Source organism: Prionailurus bengalensis, chromosome D4, assembly GCF_016509475.1.
Source record: "Prionailurus bengalensis isolate Pbe53 chromosome D4, Fcat_Pben_1.1_paternal_pri, whole genome shotgun sequence".
NCBI classification, from domain to species: domain Eukaryota; kingdom Metazoa; phylum Chordata; class Mammalia; order Carnivora; family Felidae; genus Prionailurus; species Prionailurus bengalensis.
The window spans coordinates 80,815,267-80,838,458 of NC_057359.1; the positions used below are offsets into that span (position 1 = coordinate 80,815,267).

Consider the following 23,192-nt stretch of genomic DNA (forward strand, 5'->3'; position numbering starts at 1 on the left):
TCCTTAATCGAGAGGCAGAGAACCTAGCAAATGAGCCTCGGACGTGCTAATCAGAGGAGACCAGAGGCTGCATGGGTAAGGGCTCACCACCGGGCCGGCTGGGCTGGCTAATCTCATCATCCGATGGTCGCTAGGGCTCCTTCCAGTCCCGGCAGCCCACGAATCTATCAGTTAGCGGCCAGCATTCAGTACCTGTCCACTGGCCACACCTCAAGGCAGGATGGCAGGGCCTCAGAGTTGTGGCCAAGGTGGCTGTAAGCCCAGGTGTGGGAATCCCTGGCTTTGCATCCAAGACCACTTCCGGTTGGGAAAAACAATGAAGGTCAAGATCCTGCCCGCGAGGACGAGGTATTCTTGACAAAGAACAAAAAGGCTGCAGGTTGTCAGCGTTTGATTCATCCCAAATTTGTCACAAAAGACACTCTTGCTTGTAAGCGACAGAGCCAATTGGCTGGTTTCTCCCTCCGTGTCAAGGATAATCATCCTCCCTCACCTCGTGGGGTGGGTGAGGGGCTGTAGAGAGTGGTGGTTGTACAAGTACAGACTCTGGAGGCAGGCTGCCTGGCTTTGAGTCCTAGCTCTGCCCCCTATGCTGTGCAATCCTGGGCAACTGGCTTAACTTCTCTGTGCCTCCATTTCTCCATCTGTAGCCAGGCACCTTGAAATGAACCACAGGTGAGGGAGTGAAACGGTAAGTGTAAGGACCTCTCTCCAGCAGCTTGCCCGGGAAGGGCTGGAGAGAGGGTGCCAGCTGGTGGGGCCGGCTGAGGATGGAAAACCTTCCTGGGACAGAGCCGAGGAGAGAGAGGGTTTGAAGATTCAGAAAAGGGGCAGGACAAGCGTGGAAGAGCATCCCTGTGGGAGGATCGAGGGGTGCCCCTAGGACAGGCAGAGGTGCTTCCGTTTGTGCAAAAGCAAAGGAGACAGGGTGCGTGGGCTGGTGATAAGTTTTGGGGGACACGGGCAGTCGGGAAACTGACAAGCTCCAATCCGGAGTGGCTAAGGGTGGAGGACGGAGTGGGTGGGTGGGGAGAAAGGAGCTGGAGGGCCACACAGAGTCTTATCACCAGAAGTCGGAGCCTCACCACACCGAGGAATCTGCATTTCATCCTGAGGGTTCTGGGGAACCCTTCAATGACATTAGGCAAGAGAGTTACTGATTTGCTCTGCAGAGTTACTTGGGCTGCAGGGCGAGGGTGGGCGGGAGAAGGAAAATCTCCAGCCAGGGAGACCCACGGGGAGGCTGCTGGCCCAAGTCCTGGTGAGATCGGAGACCTAGACAGTGGAAGTTGCTGGAAGATAAGAAAGCACCAGCTGTCTGAGATAAATGAAGGAAAGGGCACCTTGAGAGCTTGGATTACATGAAGTAAATTCTCCCTCAACTTCTCTTAAGTGTCAGCCTTGTCGGTGAGCAACTCCCGGATTTAAAATGACTTTATCGGGGCGCCTGGGTGGCGCAGTCGGTTAAGCGTCCGACTTCAGCCAGGTCACGATCTCGCGGCCCGTGAGTTCGAGCCCCGCGTCAGGCTCTGGGCTGATGGCTCAGAGCCTGGAGCCTGTTTCCGATTCTGTGTCTCCCTCTCTCTCTGCCCCTCCCCCGTTCATGCTCTGTCTCTCTCTGTCCCAAAAATAAATAAAAGTTGAAAAAAAAAATGACTTTATCTTCATAGGTTCCTTATTTATCTTTTAAATATCGTTCTCCTCCCAGAATGTCAAGTCCATGCGCAGATACTTCCATATGTTTTGGCCCAAAGTGAAAGTGCCTATGACATCAGCCCATGCTCAATGCGGCCCTGTAGGCTACGACGCATGCCTGGTCCACGCGCTTGGCACCTGTGTGTTCAATACATGTTAACTATTCCAAAAATGGAAGGCAGTGATGAGAGCAATAATCGCAGTGAGCAGTAGGGTGAAGAGAGCGAGGCAGACGTGGGTGTCGTTCCTGCCCCTCCAGGCGTGGACCTGGGGTGGGCAGTGCGGGCCCAGGATGAGTGTCTGCACGAATAGTCCGGCGATCCGGGTGCTGGCTGACGTTGCAAACTCTGCAAGTTCTGGGTAAATGGCGGAGTGAAACGATGTTCCTACTAAAGAATGGTGTGTAAGGTTGGGAGTGGGGGGAACCGGTGAGCCCCGTTCTAGACGCATTGGGTTCGAAGAACCTGCTGGAACCAGCTCAGCAGCGAGGCTGGGAGGAGTCTGATTTGGGAGTTGTCAGTATGCAGGCAAGAGCGGGCAGGTCTGCTGGGTGCTGAGGCAGAGGAAGCACAGAAGACAGAGAGGGGCGTCCCTAACAGGCACTGCCCTGAAGCCAGGGGTGGGGGTGGAGGGCACCGCAAGGAGGTAGGGGGTGGAGCCAGGAACAAAAGGAATCATGGGGGCGCCTGGGTGGCTCAGTCGGTTGAGCATCTGACTCTTGATTTCAGCTCAGGTCATGATCTCATGAGTTCGTGAGTTCGAGCCCCACGTCAGGCTCAGCGCTGACGGTGCAGAGTCTGCTTGGGATTCTCTCTCTCCCTCTTTCTCTCTGTCCCTCTCCCTCCCTCTCTCTCTAAGTAAATAAATAAACTTTAAAAAAAAAAAAAAAAGGAATCACGAAAGCCAGACACAACCAGTACAGCCAAGAGAGCAGCGTGAGGGCTGCGAGCTGAGTCTGGGGAGCCCGTCTGGATTCTCAGCTCGGCGCCACGCTCCCATCTGACCGCCTCTGAGCCCCTCCCCTCCCCCCCTCCCGCCTAGGGAGGAGATGGCCACAAACATGTGCGTGGGCAAAGCTGCTGCTCTCCGAGGCTCCCAGGGAGTGCCAGGCAGGGAGGTTCTGTTCCCAGCTCTGCCTCCGACTCCAGGCAGCTCTCCTGAGTGTGCACGGTTGTTTCCCACGCCAGCTCCCGCCTCCTGGCAGACGAAAAGCCTGGGCTAGTGTCTCTTACTCTGCATTGCATCTGGGGGGTCTCGGCACCCCTCAAGGCCTGCCACGGACCCTGGCTGCAGGCCTCTGCACAGGGGTGGCTGGTGCTTTCAGACAGAAGGGGACACAGAAGGGGAGGCCCCAGCCTGTGGGTGGAGGAGGGGCCCTCTGGGTAGGAGGCCAGAGCCAACAGGTGTGCCTAATCCAAGGCTTTATCTGGCTGCGATCAGAGCATCAGAACCGCTGAGAGGCAAGTTCCACGAGGCCTTCTCCTCCCTCGGCCACCACGGGAGGCCCTGGAACCAGCAAGGAAGCATTTCACAGGCAGAGAAGGGAATGTTTGCAGGCCTGTCTCCGCCTGGGTCCTGTTCTCCTTCCCAGGGCAGAGCCTGTCTCTCAGGGGGCCGGCTTGAGTCCCGCCCCACTGTGTCCAGCTAGCCCAGCCTACCTCCCAAAGGTGGCCACCCATTTACGGCATCCACGCCAGGCAGCCCCTGCTTGGAGGCTTCTAGTGGCGGGAACTCTGCCCCATCTCTCCGCTTCCCTGATTCTAAGGCACATCTTTTCAGTGTGGAACTGATCCCTGCTTCCCAGAACGTTATCACAGCAATAAAGGCCACCATTCATTTACATACACCATTTCACTGGACCCTTTCTGTGGTCAGCGACGATCCTCTCCATCTCGGCCAGGGAGCCGAGGCTCCGAGGTTGAGGAACCCGGACAAGATCACGCAGCCAATAAGCTCTGCCTGTCCGTGCATCCGCGTCTTCCCCACTGAACCTGACAGGTCCTCAGAGACAGGGCTGCCGACCCTTTCCTCCGCACACCCCATCTCCCCTGGCCATGCCACCAGCATTTATTCCATCAATAGACATTTGGGGGGCACTTCTTCGGAACCAGGCACCGCGTTGGGACGGGGACACACGCCGCACAGAATGAATGAGACCCACTGCCTCCACTTTTCAAGTCCGAGTCTGCTGAGAGGGACACGTGTGTCCACAAACGCCCGGATGCCATCTGTAGATGTCAGCTACTGCCATCAGACTACCCAGGCTGGCCCTCACACACGTCCACCAGCCGAAGTCAGGGCTCCTGACCACATCAGGGTCCCTCTCCTGTTGCTTTATTCTGTTTTTACTGCCCTATTTCCACTACCTGTGCTTTGCCTTTCTGCAGCCTTTGCCTTTGCCTGGTGTGGGCAAGAAAGGCCCTGCAAAATCAGGGTGACCATTCACACTGGTTTCCCTAGGACGGTTCTGGTTTATATCCGTCGGGGAGCAGTTAACAGGTTGATGTTTTAGGGTCCCCTCGCACTTTCAAAAGTGTGCCAGTCCGGAGGATAAATCATAGGGTCACTATGATGTAACGCCTGTTCAATAGAATAAAGAGAGTTCAATGACGTCCTCTTCAAGATCCTTTCCAGCTAGGATCCGGGGCTTGTGTTTACCACCTGCTGGTCCCTTAGGATCCCCCTCTCCGGCGCCCAGAGTCTTTCCTGCAGCTGCTCAGAGTCCCTCCAGGTGTCCCTCTGCTCCACCCCTGCCCTCAACCTGTCCTGCTCAGTGCCTTGGCTGGGATCACCTCGACTCTCCCTCCTTCCTCTGTGCAGGCCAGGAGGCATTCAGAGGCTAAGAATTTACTGGAAAATCCTGAGGTTGTTTTGCCTTATTCCACCCCCCGCCCCCGCCCCAACATTAGGTTTTCTTAGGTCTCTTGTAATAAATTGGCTTGAAACTTCCAAGAATGAATCTCAAAAGGTGCGGTTCCAGGAACTCTAGCCATAAGCTAAAAAACGAAACAAAACAACTTTTAGTTGAGGTGGCTTTTTCTTCTCCTGTTCTTGGAATGAGACAGGTCTGGACTCCAATCCCAGCCCTGTTGACTTTTTTTTTTTTTTTTTTTGCTATTTTGGCCCTGGATAAATCACTTCACACTCTACGAGCCTCAGCTTCCTCATCTGTAAAACAGGGACGATTCCTTGCTCCTTGGGTTGTTGAAAGGATGAGCAACGATGTGTATAAAGCTCCTGGTCCCTTGCAGGTACTTAGGAAGAGGGAGCTCGTGTTATCATCACTGATGTCTAAGACACAAGGTCTGTCTCAGCCTCGTCATAGTGGTAGGAGGCAGTGTGGCACAGAGGTGAAAGCCTGCATTTGAGTGAGACAGGCCCGGCATTGACTGAATGGGTGACCTTGCGCAAATCATGAGAGCCTTCTGAGACTTGGTCTCTCTCCTCTGTACAATGAGAGCAACATTGCCTTTCTCTCCGACCACGGTGAACGGGATGGCGCGCATAAAGCGCCAGGCATAGGGCCTGACGTTGGAATAGGTGCCCAGTAAATGGCAGCTACTCCACTCCCAATAATGATTCTTCCAGAAACCTCCCCCTCACAGGCTCTGGCATCACCTGCTCTGTGTCCCCAAAGAGTGTACCATGTTCCCGTGTCCTAAAAACCACCAGCCCTTCCTTTGCGTGGGGCATTTTCAAATCTTCCCACCTGCTGGAGCCTCCCCAGCCCGCGGAGCAGGGTAAGCGCTGCTCTTTTCCACCGGCAGAGGAGGAGGCAGGTGACTTGGCCAAGGTGACTGTCCTGGAAGCTGGTTTTGGGTGGAGCCAAGGCCGTCTCCAACCTCCTTCTTCCCCGTAGGGAGTCTGAAAGTCACTGATTCAGTCAAAGTGGAAGGGAATTGTGTATTCGCTTGCTTATTCGTTCACTAAATAAGCATTTATTTCGTGCCAATATTGGCACCTACCGCGTGCCAGGCACTGTTCGGCCCACTAGGCCTACAAGGATTAGCCAATATGGCCTCTCCCTCATGGAGCGCCAGTGCAAGGCTGAGCCCAGAAACCAAGCGTCATGCCACGAAAGGCATTCTGCAACTGAGGGGAATGTCCTGAGACAGAAAAGACACAGGAGCCCCCCAACATCCAGTCACTCCCTTACTCTGAGCTGCATGGATTTCCAGCAGAATCAGAAAAAACAATCTCACAGGCCACCCTTCCCATGTGGCTGCAGGAACATCCTTACTGACCAGGGTCACTCTACTCTCAAGCATGCCCCCCAAGTCTTCTGGGCTGCTTCATTTTTCTCCAGGAAAATGAAGGCTCCAGGCTCGGATCCGTCAGCACAGAGCCCGACGTGGGGCTCGGACCCACAAACCGTGAGATCATGACCTGAGCTACAGTCCGATGCTTAACCGGCTGAGCCACCTGAGCCACCCAGGCACCCCGAGCTGCTTCATTTTCTAGATGAGGAAACTGAGGCCCCAAGGGTGATAAATGACTGATCCAGGGCCACCTGGCAATGAAGTAAGGCGACCCAAGCTGGTACCCAGGTGTCTGGCATCTCTCCAGGATGAGATGCCTTGTAACCACAGCACAGGAAATCGAAGGGCTGAGGGAGGGGCTGGAGGCTGCAGTCAACCGTCTTCTTCCCAAGTGTCCTTATCTGTGGCCAAGAAAACCCCAGAAGCCTCTGCCAGGAATGGCCACATCACTGTCCTTCCCTTTCCCCGGCTCCACTGTTCTTGAATGATCTGGGGAGGCCATGGTGGGCTTGCTGATGTGAGCACAGAGACGGTGCTGGGAAGAGGTGAGCACCGGATGGCCTGAAGCTAGCGAGGCATCCGATTTGGAAAAAACATCCTCACCGAAGCATAAACGTAAAAAGAGCTCAGGAATGGAGCAAAACCGCCTAACTACGAGCTCCACTTAAGAGGCATCGCATGGGTCTGTTACGACAAATGTGGCATCAATTCCCCAATCCGACCCCGTTGCCTTTGCCTTCCCCACGAATTTAAGGCCCAGAGCTCTCAGGGAGGCATCACCTGCCCTCTTCGTGGCCACAGCTTCTTCTCTGAGCTTCTGCTTTTGTTCCCCCCGAGATGTTGTCAGTTTTGCAGCCGGCTGAGAAGTGGCTTTGGGGTTTTTGCTCTGGGTGTGGTTTCCTTGCACTCACAAGGCTCTGTCTGCACGACCCAGGCTGCTAACCTCAGGCACAGAAGGGAATATCCCACTGAGGTAGTCATTAATGCTGTTCCACCAAATATGTCCAGCTCTCCCCCTTCACTGTAGGATTTCATTTCCTGGGGCCCTTGGGGTCAGGGACTAGTGACTAGTCTGACCAGTATAATAAGAGCGGGCTATTCAATTGCCAAGACCTCCTAGGGCTCTTTTTCCTCTGTGCTCTGGAGTACATACAAGAAGGTGTTCCATCAGGGGCGTCTGGGGGGCTCAGTTGGTTAAGCATTGACTCCTGATGTTGACTCAGGTCACAGTCTCATGGTTCATAGGATCGAGCCCCGTGGCAGGCTCTGCGTTGACAATGCAAGGCCCACTAGGGACTCTCTCTCTCCCTCTCTCTCTGCCCCCTCCCCTGCTCATGCTTTCTTTCTCTCCCTCAAAATAAATAAATAAACTTAAAAAAAAAAAAAAAGAAGGTGTTCCATCAGCCTGGGTCTGTGAGTGAAGGGCACAGCCACCAGCTGGCCCAGGATGCTCCTATCCATGAGAGTAGGAAATCAGCCTTTACGGGTTTGGCCCTTAGGATCTAGGGGCTGTTTGTTACTGCAGTATAACCTGCTCCATCCTGACTGATACACTGCCCATCTCACACAGAGCAGGAGCTTCTCTAGGTCTACCCTCTTCTCTGGGAAACCTTCACTGTCCTCATCAGTGAGGGCCATGCATGAACAAAGACAAGTAAAAGGGAGGCAAGAACATTTCTTTAATGTCCTGGAGAGATTTTCTCCTTAAGACCCGAAGACAGGTGAGCATTCAGCTACATTTGAAAAGAATGAGAAGGAAGTTGAGAGTGTTGTTCTCTAAGGCCTTCCCTTCCTATGAAGAAGCTGATCACTTGATAAGAGCAAGTGGGGCTGCAGCCTGAGAGCCCTCCGGGTTAGCAGCAGGTGCCGTGGACACTGGGAGGGGACACTGGCTGGGAGGTAAGGGCACAGGGTGCCAAGCAGCACTGTAAGCCTGCCGGGGTTGGCACTGAGCCAGCCACCCGGTCCCATTCCCCAGCCCGGGGACAGGGGCAGAGATGGAAACTTGCCTGATTCGTTGCAGTCAGGGATTGAACCGGCCGGGGTGGGTGGGCCAGAAAGACGAGCAGGGGGATGTGGTCCATGCAGTAAAGGACATGTGACTTAACCAATCCATCATTGGAGGAGAGGAGGTGGAACTCACAACATCCTGTACAGTAGATTCTCCTGTTACCTCATTTTACGGAGAAGGACAACTGAGGCCCAGAGAGACGGTACCGCTCGCCCAGCTCCGACAGCTAAGGGTCAGAGCCAGAACCAACCGAAGCCTGGCCGGCCCCAAAGCTTGGCCGCTACCTGGTACTCTTTTAGCCAGAAGCCACGTCACTCCCTTTTGAGCTCCTCTTAGCCCTTCATCGGGCTTTTCGTCTACACCTTAACGGCTCCTTTTAATTACTAGTTCACACAGACATACTCTCCCAACCCAGACTGTGAGCTCCTGAAGGGCAGGAATCTGTATTTTATATAATAGTTCATAACAGCAGTAGTAGCAACCACAAACGCCACTCTTTGTGCTGAACGCACACAACGTGCCAAGCTGTGTTCTGAGCACAGGACACCCACCACTCAATTCCCACGGCCCTCTGTGAAGACAGGTGCCGAAATCATCCCCATCTTGCAGATGAGAAAAGATCTCCGTTGGGCTGGGCTGAAATTCAACCCCGACTCTTAATATTTTCATAACCAGAGTTCAACTCGACTCGTTTCTTCTATAATCCCATTTATTTCATTTTATTTCTTATATTTTCAAACATTCTCAGAAGGAGTCTATGGGTTTCTCCGGATGCCAAAGGCGCCCATGGCAAAGGTGGCTGCCAGGATTCCAGAGGCAGGGTTCTGTGCCCAGCGATCCCGCAGAACCCAGAGCTCCTGGCTGGTACAGGGTAAGGGACCCTACGTCATCTTCACGCAAGGATAGGGAGAGAATAATCGCTACGTTAGCCCATCCGCACATCATAGATATCTAACTAGCATAAATACTCTGACGTCAGCAGCGTGAGCCCCTGGATAACGTTCATCGTAATAAACAAGTCACTTGTTCCCCCCGCCCAAAAAAAACACCATAGTTTTTAGTGTCCAGTGTGCTCATTAGAAAAGCATCAGCTGTGGATCACAAATTGGGATCATAGGAGGGTTTGTAGCGGCTGCCTCTGGATATAATGCTGGCTGACCCCAGGCCCAGACTATGCCTCCTTGAGGGTCGACTAGCTGGCCTTCCCCCGTTAGACTTGTTTTCTTAGCATCTGGGCACTGGCTCCGTCTAAATAGCGCTAACGTGATAGCCCATCCTCTATATGCTTACGGTTTATAAAGTAAATTGCAGGTGTCCAAACAGGCACACTGAATCACAAGCCAGGCAGAACTTTCTAGATTTCAGAAAATCCGGGCTATTATCGGACTCGGGGATAGGGCAGCCGGGGCCAACGCTCCCTGCCCAGACCAGACAGCTGTCCTCTTTGCCAGCTGGCCCGTGCCGAGTGCTGAGCCTCAGGACACCTGGTGCCAGTCCAGACACCGCTCTGATGGGCTACATGACCTTCCATAAGTTGCTATCTGATTTTTTTTATCCTCCAAATACGGGGTGTGTACCAGATCCAATTCCAGTCAATAATCACAAAGCACCCAGTGTGTGCCTGGAACTGTGGGGGATGCAGAGACCACACAAGCTTACATACTGGTCGGGGAGCCGGTGCTGGAAGCAATGAACTATTTGTTACCTGTGACGGAAAGAAGTCAGTGCGAGCAGGGATGGAAGTGATGTGTTCTGTTCTGGGGCCACAGAGGAAGGAGTAAGCCGTCTGCACGGGCCTGGGCAGCCAGGCTTCAAAGAGGAAGGGGCTCCGTTTGAACTGGGCCTCAAAGGGTGAGTGGGTGGGGAACAGCATTCAGGGTTGAAGGACAAGCAAGCGACAATGCAGGGGGCTGGAATGTGAGCACCCCACATTGCCCAGTGTGGACTGCGGAGCAAGGAATCCAGTCCTGGTGTCTCCCTACATCTACTGCCTTGGAGTCCAGAAGACTCCCCGGAACCTTATTTTTACAAGCTTCGTAAGTGATTCCAACATGCAGGCAGTAGGTGCTACATGTTGAGAAAAAAAAAAAAAAAAATGAATGAGTACAAGAATGAACTTGACCTCAGGTAAGTCCCTTCCAGTCCCGAGATGTCATCCCTGCTTTAAAATAAAGGCGCCGGGTCAGCCTGGTGGTTTTTCAAATTGTGTTCTGGAGAACCCGTGAATCTCCCAAAGTGCCTCAGACACCACAAAGGGGGAGATGGGATGCCGAGAGAGCAGAACTCTGAGCCCCCATCCACACTTCTTTGGTTCATCTTCCCTTTTATCTGTTTGCTATTATATGCTGTGCTTCTATGCACCACTATGTTTGTATTAAAGTTTCCTTGGCTACAAAGAACTTTTTTTTTTTTTACATTTATTATTTTTGAGAGACAGAGTCAGAGCGTGAGCAGGGGAGGGGGAGGGAGAGAGGGAGATAAATCCGAAGCAGGCTCCAGGCTCCGCACTGTCAGCACAGAGCCCGACGCGGGGCTCGAACTCATGAACTGCGAGATCATGACCCAAGCCAAAGTCGGACGCTTAACCAACTGAGCCACCCAGGCACCCTGGCTACAAAGAACTTAAAAAAAAAATTTTTTTTTAAGGCTTATTTATTTTTTGATAGAACACAAGCGGGGTAGGAAAAGAGAGAGAGGGAGGCACAGAATCTGAAGCAGGCTCCAGGCTCTGAGCTGTCAGCACAGAGCCTGACGTGGGGATCGAACCCACAGACCGTGAGATCGTGACCTGAGCCAAAGTCGGATACTTAACCAACTGAGCCACCCAGACACTCTGGCTACCCGGAGTAGAAAGAACTTTTAAAACTACTGAATTGGCTGATCATCCAAGAATCCCCGAAGAGAAAATTTTTAATTCCTTAAAGGCAGTTAACCTATCTTCGTTGAATATTTCTCAAACAGGTGTGGACACAGCATGGAGCCTGCTTACCAGGCTCTTTCTTTGACCACCATGATTTAAAATCTTTTGGTGTGGTCCAGAAATCAATGAGTGGAGGGGGGAAATGTGGAGAGCAATGCAATAGAATATTACACAAACTTAAAAAAATGTTTTTGAAGAATAGTTAATAAAATGGAACATTAAATGAGAAAGCCAGATACCAAACTGCACAAAGGCTATGATCTCAGCTCTGGATCTAATACATCAGAATTACTGGACAAGTGGGGCGCCTGGGTGGCGCAGTCGGTTAAGCGTCCGACTTCAGCCAGGTCACGATCTCGCGGTCCGTGAGTTCGAGCCCCGCGTCGGGCTCTGGGCTGATGGCTCAGAGCCTGGAGCCTGTTTCCGATTCTGTGTCTCCCTCTCTCTCTGCCCCTCCCCCGTTCATGCTCTGTCTCTCTCTGTCCCAAAAATAAATAAACGTTGAAAAAAAAAATTAAAAAAAAAAAAAGAATTACTGGACAAGTATGGCGGTTCCTCAAAAAATTAAACATGGAATTCTCTATACCCAAAAGAATTGAGGACGGAGACTTGAAGTGAGATCTGTACACCAATGTCTAGGCAGCATTATTCACAATAGCCAAAAAGGTAGAAACAACTCAGAAGTCCACTGATGAATGCACGGATAAACAAAATATGGTGTATACATACAATGGAGTATTATTTAGCCTTGAAAAGGAACGAGATCCCGACACCCGCTTCAATGGCGATAAACCTTGAAAACGTGCCAAGTGAAATAAGCCAGACACAAAAGGACGAACACTGGATGATGTTACTTAGATGAGGTGTGTAGTCAAGTTCCTGGAGGCGGAGAGCAGAGTGGGGGATACCACGGCCTGGGGTGCGGAGGGAATGAGCAGTTTATTGCTTCCGGGGGACAGAGTGTCTGTTTTGGATGATGGAAATGTTCCAGAGATGGACGGTAGGGATGGTTTCACAATAATGTAAGTGTCTTTAATGCTACTGAATGGTACACTCAAAAAATGTTAGAATGGTAAATTTTATGTCATGGATATTTCACCACAATAAAAAAAAAAAATACCAGCCAGGACTAGATCGGCATGGTGACAATGGTGAATTGTGTGCGACAAGATTGTGGCCGACTGATCACTTTATTCTTTCCACTTCTCTGCATTTTCAAATGTTCTACAACGAGAATAAATTACTCCCGAAACCGGACAAACAGCTATTTAATTAAACAAATCTGGTGGGTCTCTGACACTTCCCAAAAATGCCTTGTTGTCCTTTACGTAAATGGGGGCAATACTTTATGTACTTAATACAAGGAGCCAAGTTCAAGGATGCCAGCTCAAGTATACACCAAGCTGCTCAGTCAAAATAAATGACAGGCAGACTGCCTCCCCTTTTTAAGACTAGTTGTCCTCATCTATATTTAAATAAGTTTCAAATAAAAACGGAACCAAAATAAATCTTCTAATGAGCTTCCCAAGAAGCTGTCTGGCTTGGAGATACTCAAATGCAAACTGAAGAGAGAAAGAAAGCTGCAGAAAAGTGGGAGACAGCCAACGTTTTCCCCAGGACAGTAAGGCACTGCAGCTGGGGAAGTGACTTCGTCAGTGAATTTCTATCCCGTCTGCTTCTGGAAGATGTCCTTGGGTAGAAAGGATTCAGAATCCAGAAGAGTCCCTTTGTATTCACTGCAAATCCACCCCCTCCAACATCCCCCACCCCACATAAATGTTGACCAAATATTCCAAGGATATTAATGGTTGGAAAGGCAGCCAATGTGTCTACCTGCCAAGGTACCCTCCGCCCTAGACCGCCTGGGTCCACTTTTCCTGGCTCTTGGGCCCTCTGCCTGCCCACAGAGTGCTTCCTCACTGGCCATGTGACCTCAGGCAGTGTCCTTACCCAACCCATGGGAAGAAAGGCACCCACCTTGCAGGGCTATGGTAGGGATTAAACAATGTCGCCTGTGTAAAGCGTCACTGAGATGTTGGGTGCATGGTAGGTGCTCACAAGCTTCTTCCTTTGCACCCTAGTTCACTGTTCAAGATTCACGCGTGTCTCGGTGGGACGTTGAAGAGCAGTGCCAAAGGTAGTTAATGCCGAGTGGCAGGTTTTAGAATTACGGTAGAACAGTAGGGAGAAGAGAGGCTCTTTCAGACCTGGGGTTCAAGGATGGCCCTGGAAGGCAGGCGAAGGGAGCCCAGCAACCCCATGGAGCCCAGCTCTAGCTCCCACATTGGCCAGCATAAAGCTCTTTCATGGGAGTCTGGGTGAAATCCTCAGAGAAGGAAGATGGGCTCCATTTCATGGATGAAGAAACACAGCTCAAAAAGGCTGTCTTTTTCAGAGGCACACAGTTGGGGAATAACCAGATACAGGGTTTTCTCAAACTCCCTTGGCATGAAATGGCGGAGGGGGGCGCTGATAATTCCAGCTCTGCCACAAAGTCCTTTGTTTAGTTAGGTGCTAGTCTCTTGCCTCTCTCCTTAAAAGAAAAAAAAAATTTTTTTTAAAGAAAAGATGAAGAAAATACAGGAAGAAAAATTCTTTGAGGCACTACACTAGCTTCATTTCCAATCTCTGGGCTTTGGCGTTCTCATGTACAAAATAAGGCACTTCCTGCCTCGAGACATTGCCACCGGCTCTCCCCTCTGCCTGGGACACCTTTCCCGGCCCCCTCACACCCATGCACCCTCCTTCCCATCCTTAAGCTTCAATGACAATGTCACCCCCCAAGGGAAGGCTTCCCCGTTCTATTCTTACTCTCCTTTGTAGCACCCTACGTCCTTCCGTTGGGCACTGACCCCTATTTGGACACCTAGGTGTGATTCTTTGATTGACACACATCTCTCCATGAGACGGAGATTAATTAGCTGGCAGAGAGGCGGCAGTCAATGGCATTTGTTGTATGTTGACTCAAAAAGCGAGTTCTTCTCAGGGCTCTGTTCTTCAGAAAGTGCCCTCCCATCCCCACCCCCTCCTCAGGCTCTCATCTGCAAAACATAGGGAGGTGGATGGGGCACCTCTTAGATTTCTGCCAGCTCACACATTCTATGATTTTATCACCTCAACAGACAAACGAACAAGGGACAAACCAAACCCAAACCTACAACCATTGTGATTCCAGCTCCCTGGACAAGTTCGTAGAACAGGTTCTTACACTCTCGGGCCTCAGTGTCCCTAGCTACAGAACGAAGCATTCAGGTACAGCCTTCTAGGCTCTTCCCATCACTGACAATGGTAATTCCAGTAAGAAGGCTCCCCCCTCCCCTTGCCTTTCACCAAGAGCTGTACCTCATTCCGGGCACACAAACAGGAAATGTGACATCCAGGAGCTGATGAGCGGCTTGTTTCTCTGAAGCCTGGGCGGGTGACTGGGGGAACGAAGAGTTTCTGAACCTTCTACCGAAGCTGAGAGTCCGTGCCAAAGACATTTCTCCAACAGTGTGGGCGGAGGGCACTACTGGTGCCTACCTGGGCCCCCTACGTCACCCCCACCCTGGTGCATTCACAGGGGCCGTGCAGCCCAGAATGAGCAGATTAACAGTCTTGAGGGGGTCCCTGTGACTGATCCTCTGAAGGCAGTGAATCCCGGGACAGAGCAGAAGGTGGAGGGCAGAGCTCTGGCTCACGCCCCTCTCTGGGCCTGGGTTTCCCCATCTGTCGAGTAAGGGGACTGAATTCGGGACTGTGCCACGTCCCTGCCCACTCTGTTTTTTCTTCCAGGAGGCGGTGTGGTGCCATTATGAAGGGCATCGCCCCCTGCCCGTATCTGAGAATCAAATCTCTCCTTCACCAGGTGGCCCTGGGAAATTTCTTAATCTTTCTGTGCCTCAGTTTCCTCATTTGTAAAACTGGGGTTTCTCGATGAAGAACAGGCAGGGCTCCTGTAGAGCTCCTAGACAGCATCTGACGTGCATAAGTGGCCAGTAAGTGTGAGCTGTTTTTTTTATCATCACCCTGGCTTCTGGATCACTTCCCTTTCTCGCCCTGCCCATACACGGACCAGGCCGGCCGTGAGGACCACGGCGGCAGCCCCGTCCCTCAGAGGAAGCAGATCCCAGAACCCGGCCCGGCCTCAGTGTCCTCCCCAGCACAGGCAGGACACAAAATACCTGCTTCTGCCAGCCGCTGTGGGAACGAAAAGGAGCCTTGACCTACGTCCCCCAGGGCAGTGGCTCTCAAAGCGTGGCCCGCAGAAAGATGCTGTTTTTTCCCTCCGTGAGGAGGCAGAGAAATTGAGAGTATGTTCAATTGGCTGTATTTTAACAAAATATCATCCGTGGAGGATTAGTCACAAAGAAGGACAGTTCTTCCACATCAAGGCATCAGGCATGGTGCAGGAGACACAAGTTCATTGCTCTGTCTCCTGCGGCTGCCCCACTTGGCTCCAGTGGGCTCTGTGTCCAAGGTGGAGTTCTGGGCTCCTATCTTTCTAGAATGACTCACCCAGGCAGACTGCCCATCTTGACCCAAGGGCATTTCACCCGGTGGCAAATGCAATGGGTCTCGAAATATCTGTTGCCACTGAATAGGCAGCGACTGGCTCTCAGCAGAGCCCAGAGGGCTGGGCAGGGACCAGTCATGGCTGCTCAAGGAGAGTCACTGGCACTCAGTGTTTTAAAAAGCTCCACAGAGGAAAAGAATAAAACCGACAGTCCTCAAAACCCAGGCACTAGCTCCTACCCTTGAAGATGCTCAGTTGCGAATCTCTGTTTGGCAGCCATGTTCGGAAGGGATGTCTTTCTCAGGGATCGAGCCTTTTTATAGCTGAAGGGAACCTTAGGGGCCTCTGCTCAAATCCTTTTCTTTCACAGATGAAGGAAAAGGTTCAAGGAAAGATGACTTTTATAGCAGAGGCAGGATTTGAACCCTTGAAGGCTCCTTGACTTACTTCCATTTGTTCAACGGACCCATGGTTACTGAAGGCCTGCTACATCGATGCACTCAGGACTCGACAGCGAACCAAAGAGGTAAGTACTCTATTCTCACAGAGCTCACCTTCCAGTTGGTAAGCAAATAAAATTAATAGTTGTAATTAACAAATAATTAAGGATATATCATTTCATTGGAAGTATAACATATATTACATAGAATATATTAATACATTACTCATTAAATATTATTGTTTGGTAATATTATCAAAATTAATTAATATATTAATATAATACAAACTCGGTGGTGGAAAGGGTTATAAAGCAAATAAAAGATGTCGACATGTTGGAGACTGACTCGGGGGTGAGGGAGCTGCTGTCTGGGGATCCTCCTTGCGTGGGCCTCTCTCTGGGGTCCCCAGGGACCTCCCAAGCCAGTAGTGTGCTGTAGCTGGCTCACGTTGACTTGCAAGGGCCAACCGTTCAATTTTTAGGAATTTGGCAAGTGAGCCGTTAAATACAGCCGTCATTAAAAATTCAATTATATAAGCTTATAATTAAATGAGTCTTATTAAGAACGAAAGTATCCATCAAAACCCATCACCTCCTAATTGTTTCATTACATGGTATACTCCTGAGGTTATGTGCACCAATTGTGTTGAGACATAGCGGAAAATGCTATAGAAAAGTAGGCTCCCCCAAGTGGCGGCTTGAACGTGGTCATGGTATAAATATTTACACTGTGGAGACTGGCAAACACCACATAGCAGGGCTTTCAATTCTCCGGGAGCTAGTCACACTGTCTGGATCTAATCCGGGCCTTCTGTGTTCGTGGGAGTCTGTGTTCTTCCGGCCAGAGGGTGTGCGGTGTAGCCCCAACTCCCCCTGGGGTTGTGGGGGCGGGGGGTGCGGGGAGCTTCCAGTCACATGGCCTGAACTTTCTCTTCCCTTTTTAAGGTTGCCACGGTGAGGAAGCAAGACTGGGATCTGTAAACGGATCTGTCTGCTTCTGCAAAACCGCGGCTCTGGTCAACGATATCCATCAAGGGTCTCTAAGATGGTGATTCATTCGTTCATTTGTTTATTTGGTTTTGATACAATTAAGTCCCGTGGTAAGTGTCCCAAGGAGGTAAAAATTTGTATTTATTGATTGTTTGTTTTTAAGTGTTTATTTATTTTGAGAGAAAGAGCACGAGTGGGAGCAAGGAAGGGGCAGAGAGAGAGAGAGTGAATCCCCAGCAGGCTCCGCTCTGTCAGCGGAGAACCCGAGACGGGGCTCGATCTCACAAGCCGTAAGGCCCCGACCTGAGCCAAAATTAAGGGTGGGATGCTTACCCGACTGAGCCACCCAGCTGCCCCAGAAGGTAAAAATTTAAAGGAACTCCTGCAGAGAATCTGTAGAAGTGTGTGTCTTACTTCTGGATTTTCATGTTAGGTTTCCTTCCTTTAAATACATAACTGTTCTGATAACAGCTGAGTGAAGATACTAGACTTCCACTGATAATAATGATAAGGGTAGCTGCCACTTAATAGCATCATGTCACGAGACACATTTGTCTCTGAAATCCACACCAACCCATCTTACACCTGGGAACGTTGAGGTCCGGAGGTTCAATAACTTGACCAAGGCCGGGCTGCCCTTCCGAGAGTTCCCCAGAAGCCTTCTCCTGCCCGCAGTTACAGCTGTGTGACTCTCCTTAGACCTGCAGGATTCTATGGCCCTAAGGGGGCCCCAACTCTCGTGGCTTTGGCGAATTCTGCAGCTTCGCAGCTTAGCATCAGGAATCCCCTCCTGCCACCAGAGCAGAACAGGTCAGACACTTTCCCATGTGTCCATATGCACCTGGAATGCAGGTGAGTCACCTAGGCCTGCCCAGTTAGTGGTGTTACATCCTAAAGAAATGGCACGAAGGTTCGGACGCCCATGAAATGTTACAGCGGCCTCAGGGGCAGCGAGAGTTAGAATTAGCTGCCATGCAGGGCGCCTGGGTGGCTCAGTCGGTCGGGCGTCCGACTTCGGCTCAGGTCATGATCTCACGGTCTGTGAGTTCGAGCCCCGCGTCGGGCTCTGTGCTGACAGCTCGGAGCCTGGAGCCTGCTTCGGATTCTGTGTCTCCCTCTCTCTCTGCCCCTCCCTCGCTCGTGCTCCGTCTCTCTGTCTCACAGAAATGAATAAACATTTTAAAACATTAGAATTAATTGCCATACAAGACTCTGTGTTATCTACGGCCCAACTTCTACTGATTCTTGCCAGCTTGGTTTTCTAGCCTTCCCAGGGATACTGTGAGCAATAAAAGAAATCCTTCCAACGCGTGCCTTTTCTGCCGCAGCGAGCTAGAATCTCCATCTGTTGCTTGCAACCTTGATCTCTGACCAGTACACGGTCCACGTGCTACTCAGTACATCAGCCCCAAACATTTACTGAGCACTTGCACGCCAAGGAACGAATTCCCAAGCTCTCAATTAAATTTGCACATAAGAACATTAATTTTCCCTTCCTTTGCACAGCTCTGGCTAACATCTGAAAACAGAATTTGCTATGCAAAATATCACCGTGTAGACCATGAAAGAGTTAGTCAACCGAGCAAACGAAGACCAGTCCTTGCGTTCAGGGAGCCGTGCCCCCCTTCCAGGAACCCCTGCCCCTGATTCTGAGCAGTTTCTTTGCCTTCCCCACAGATGCCAGGCAAGTCGTTCTCAGGGACAGCCTGCCGGCCACTTGAGGACTCGTGGTTCCCTGAGAAGGGAGGGGGGGCAAGAGTGCTTTTGCACACAGATGCTACCAACCCCAACAACGTCATCCCTCTGGGCACCTGGCCCGTTGTCCCGGGCTTGCTTCCTCCTCTGTGCTCCCCTGGCCACCAAGGCTGTCTGGGCTCTGGAACAGCCAGAGGGATATCAGGATGATTGGTTCTCACAGCTTCTTCCCTCTGCCTGAAACCCTCTTCCCTCTTTATCCCCTAACTCCCACAGGGCTCAGCGTACAGGGCGCTTCCTCAAGGAAGTCCTATCTGACTTCCTCCCCCGGCAGGTTCAGGCCCCTGTGACACCCACCCTGCTCTCCCTCATGGCTCTCGCTGTGCGGTCGTTTTTTTTTTTTTTTTTTTTTTTTCTTTTTTTAACAACTATCTCTCAAGCGAATCCCAGCATCCCCGTGGGCGGGGACTGTGTCTCTGTTCACTGCCACCTTCTGGCATAGCACACAGCAGCTGCCCAACGTATTCTGGGTGTGTCAGTAAATGAGTGGGTGAATTTCTGGTGGCTCAGTGAATGCTGAATGAATAGCTAATTTCAAAGCATGAGTCTCTGGAACAGGTGCATCTCCCAGAACCACGGTCCCCGGTGTCCCATCTGGCAAATGGGAGCCACAACCTCGGGCTCCCTCCGGGCACAACAGCTCCTCCTCCCCTTTGGCTTTTAGTTCGAGTGTTCATTTCCTGGGGGGTTGGACTTGCTGTTTTAACAGCAGGAGTTGCTCAGAGAGAAGTTTGCTAGATCACGGCCTCGGGGCCATTTTGCTGACAGGGAAACTGAGGCCCCAGCGGCTCCGACCGCTGGGAGCACCAGCACAGGATGGGGCTGGGCCAGCTCACTTTCAGCCCAGACTCTTTTCAGTGTCCTGCCCGTCAGTGGACATTTAAAGCAAGGGTCCTGAAGACAAGAGCAGGGATGGAATTAAGAATTTTCCTTAAGAACTAATCACAAGACCTGGCCTCCCTCGCCTAGCCTCTTCCAGAAGCTGCCTTTCACCCTCTGGTTGATTTCTGTCTGAGCAGCAACGGCAGGAGCCTGGGTGAGACATGGATCTGGGGCCCAGCATCGCTGAGTTTTCGGAACCACCTTTGCTCTCCCTGCCTGCCCCCCGCCAGGGTCTCCAGGCCATACTATATTTGGAGTCCGGACCCGGCTTCCGTGCCCTCGTTCTGCCATTCATTCTTGAGACACTTTGGCCAAAACATTAGAAGTCCATCCTTCGGTTTCCCCCCACATAACGCAGGGGAATTATTTCTAATTTTCTGACCCTCACAGTGCTTTTGTGATGCTCAAACAAGATGGAAACACGACCTCACTCTTCAAACTGCCGACTAGCGTAGAGAACCCCAATAATAATAATTCCATAACTGGGGTGCCTGGGTGGCTCAGTCGGTTGAGCATCCGACTTCGGCTCAGGTCACGATCTCGCGGTCCGTGAATTCGAGCCCCGCGTCAGGCTCTGGGCTGACGGCTCGGAGCCTGGAGCCTGCTTCCGATTCTGTGTCTCCCTCTCTCTCTGCCCCTCCCCCATTCATGCTCTGTCTCTCTCTGTCTCAAAAATAAATAAACGTTAAAAAAAATTTTTTAAAAATAATAATTCCATAATTATTTTTCTCTTTCCCCGGGGTTTTGCTGTCAACCCATAGCCAGCTGACCTCCTTCCAGGGCTCATTCTCCCCACCCAGCCTCTCGGTGCCATTCAACCCTCTTGCCAACATCCTCCCGGGAACCCCGCTCTGCCCCCGGCTTCCCAGACATGCTCTGCCCGGGGCCCTCCTCCTCCCTCTCAGATCACTCACTCCCCTGAGTTGGAACCTGCCTCAAGGGGCAGCACCGCGCTCTCTCCTGCCATTGCCATCTGCCAAGCACGCGTGGCTTCAGAGAGGAGCCACAGGAAGCACAGGCCCACCACCCAGCTCCCTCGGAGAATGCCTGCGCGGGCTTTCCCCGGCGCCCAGAAACGTGAGCGCACGGCGTGGGGTCTCCACCCCGCCACCAGCCATCACCACCTCTCCCTCACGGAAACTCTATGTGGCAATAAAAATGAGCACAGTGGCTGCTGGCGGCCGCGTCCTGGCAGACCCCCGGCCGGGTCTGATTGCATGCAGCCGACCTCTGCGGCCTCCACGCTGGGTTTGGACAAGCCGAGCGGAGAGTAGCTCTCTGGCCGGAGATTTAAACGACATTTTTTTACTTCCTCTTTTTCGAACGGAAAGGCCTTTTCGAAGTTATTCTGGGTTGAGTATACTAAATGATGACCCCTTTGCTTTTCGTACACGGACCGGACTCTCTCTCAGTGTGACTTCCCAAACTAACCCACCTGGCCTCCCTCTCCGAGGGGCGAGATGAAGCTCCTGTGAGCCGACCGCTCAGCCCAGGCAGAGAGGTGAGGGGCCTCGCTTCGGGCCTGACAGCTACTAAGGGTGCACACTCAGCAGGGGGCCTCCGGAGGCCACACTTAACCACCGGAGCAGGTCAGTAAAGAGGGCGGTGGTCGTGTGCAGCGTGCCCTCTGGCTCCTGCGGCTCACAGAGAAAGGAAGAAAGGACCACGGGCCGAATTCACGGGAGGCAGGATGAAGAAACTGGCTTTTCACCGAGAGGATGATGATTGAGCTGGGTCTTGAAGGATGAGTAGGAGTCTGCAGGTGGATTTGGGGAGGAAGGGAGGAGGGGGTTCCAGGCAGAGGGGGCAGCATGGGAAAAAGCCCAGGGGCATAAAGCCAGGAGAGGGTGTCAGGAACTGTAGGAGATCCCTGAAGCTGGAGCGGAAAGTCGAAGGGATAGGGTGATGGGAAGAAAGCTGTTCAGAGAGCGGCTCGTGCGGGATCTTGGATGTCACGTAAAGGAACATGTAACCTACGCTGAGGGCAGAGTGGAGCCTGGGAGCGATCCCCAACCCAGTCAGTGTGGTGTCTGGGAAGGCTTAGGCTGCGGGGACAAAATGTACTGGAGGTCACAGCAGCCCAGCCTCTCTGGGCTGGAGAGGGGTGCAGGTGCACCTCAACTAAGCAGGAGCAGAGGGACGGAAGTAAAAGGACAACAAAGAGGTAGGACTGCCTAGATCATAGATTTGGGGGGAGGGGAGACCCCCAGACAGAGGGATCGTGTGTGCAGAAATACAGCGATTTGAAAGCACACCGCCATGCTTGAAGAGAGAGCAACTGTACCAAGGAGTAGGTCGGCCGTGCGGGGGGGGGGGGGGGGATTAGTTCAGAGAGAGAAGAATAAATGGAGACTCGTATCGGGGAGTTCCTAACAAATATATGTGGTCATTTGGATTACTGTTCCCAAGCATCATTCTCTGCCAGACAGCAAAGGCAGAGGGCTGTCAAGGGCTGCCCTGACGTTGGTTGCTGAAGGGTGGGGTGGCTCTGGCAATTTCTTAAAATAAGACACCGGTGCAGTGAGCTCCATCAATTGACTCTCCCTTACGAGAATGATTTCTCTGTAGCATGTGATACTGTTCGATAGCATTTTACCCACATTAGGACTTCTTTTAAAATTGAAGCCGGTCCTCTCAAGCCCTGCCGCTGCTCCATCAACCAAGCTGATGTGATATTCTAAATCCTTTGTTGTCATTTCAACCATCTTCACGGCCTCTTCACCAGTAGATGCTATCTCGAGGAACCGCTTTCTTTGCTCATCCATAAGAAGCAGCTTCTCATCTGCCAAGGTTCTCTCATGAGATTGCAGCAATGCAAATACAGTAATAGTGAAAGTGTTTGTTGAAATCATGAAGAAATTGCAAGAATGACCAAAAGGTGCCGTGAGCAAATGCTGTTGCCGTAAATGGCGCACCTAGACTTTCTGGACCCAGGGTTGCCACAAACCTTCAACTTGTAAAAAAAAAAAAAAAAATGCAATGTCTGCAAAGCACAATAAAACAAAATGTGCCTGTATACACATCTGTCCCATTGCCTCTGGGCATGGACATATTGCTGGCTTTGACCAGCAGCATGTGGGTAGAAGTGACAGTGTGCCAGTTTAGAGTAAAGGCTTTAAGAGGCATTACATCATTTCCTTCTTCCTCCAACTCTAACCATGAACATGACATATACCAGATAGAAGCAGCTCCTTCAGCCTATGTCCTGCAATGAGAAGACACATGGGCAGATCTTCTGGGTGGCTGGCACCTGCAGCACAGCCACAAAACCATGTATCACAATGGCTCTCCAGCCGTCATGTAAGGTGAACAATAAACTTTTGTGGTCAGCAGTTAAGATTGGGGGTTGTTTGTTATGCAGCATAGCTGCAGCAAAAGCTAGCTGATACACCCTCCATGAGACATACTATAGCATGTCTCATATAGCGATACTCTATGATAGTATCATGTGATGCACACTATATGAGACACAAAGGGAGCAGATGGTGAAGAACTTTCCACGTCATGATTAAGAGTTGTGCACATGGAAGTTCAACAGAGAATTCTGTAGTTGATACACATTGGAACCTTCATTCACTCACACCCAGTCACAGAGGTGGAGACATCCATCCTTCTGCTCCTCTGGAATTTTGCCCTATTGGCCATCTCTTACCTCTCTTAGACTGAGTCCTTCCCCTGGCCTGTATCTCCCTTGTCTTTTCCGTCCTAAAATCCTTCCCTTCACCTTCACCTTCCTACAACTGTAG

The 23,192-nt window shown here is 51.5% G+C and overlaps 1 protein-coding gene across 3 annotated transcripts in view; it reads right to left on the minus strand.

Moving 5' to 3' along the window:
* The window catches only part of GGTA1 (glycoprotein alpha-galactosyltransferase 1 (inactive)), a 57,821-nt gene that overhangs the window by 30,560 nt on the left and 4,069 nt on the right, over positions 1-23,192 (minus strand). The window lies entirely within an intron of this gene.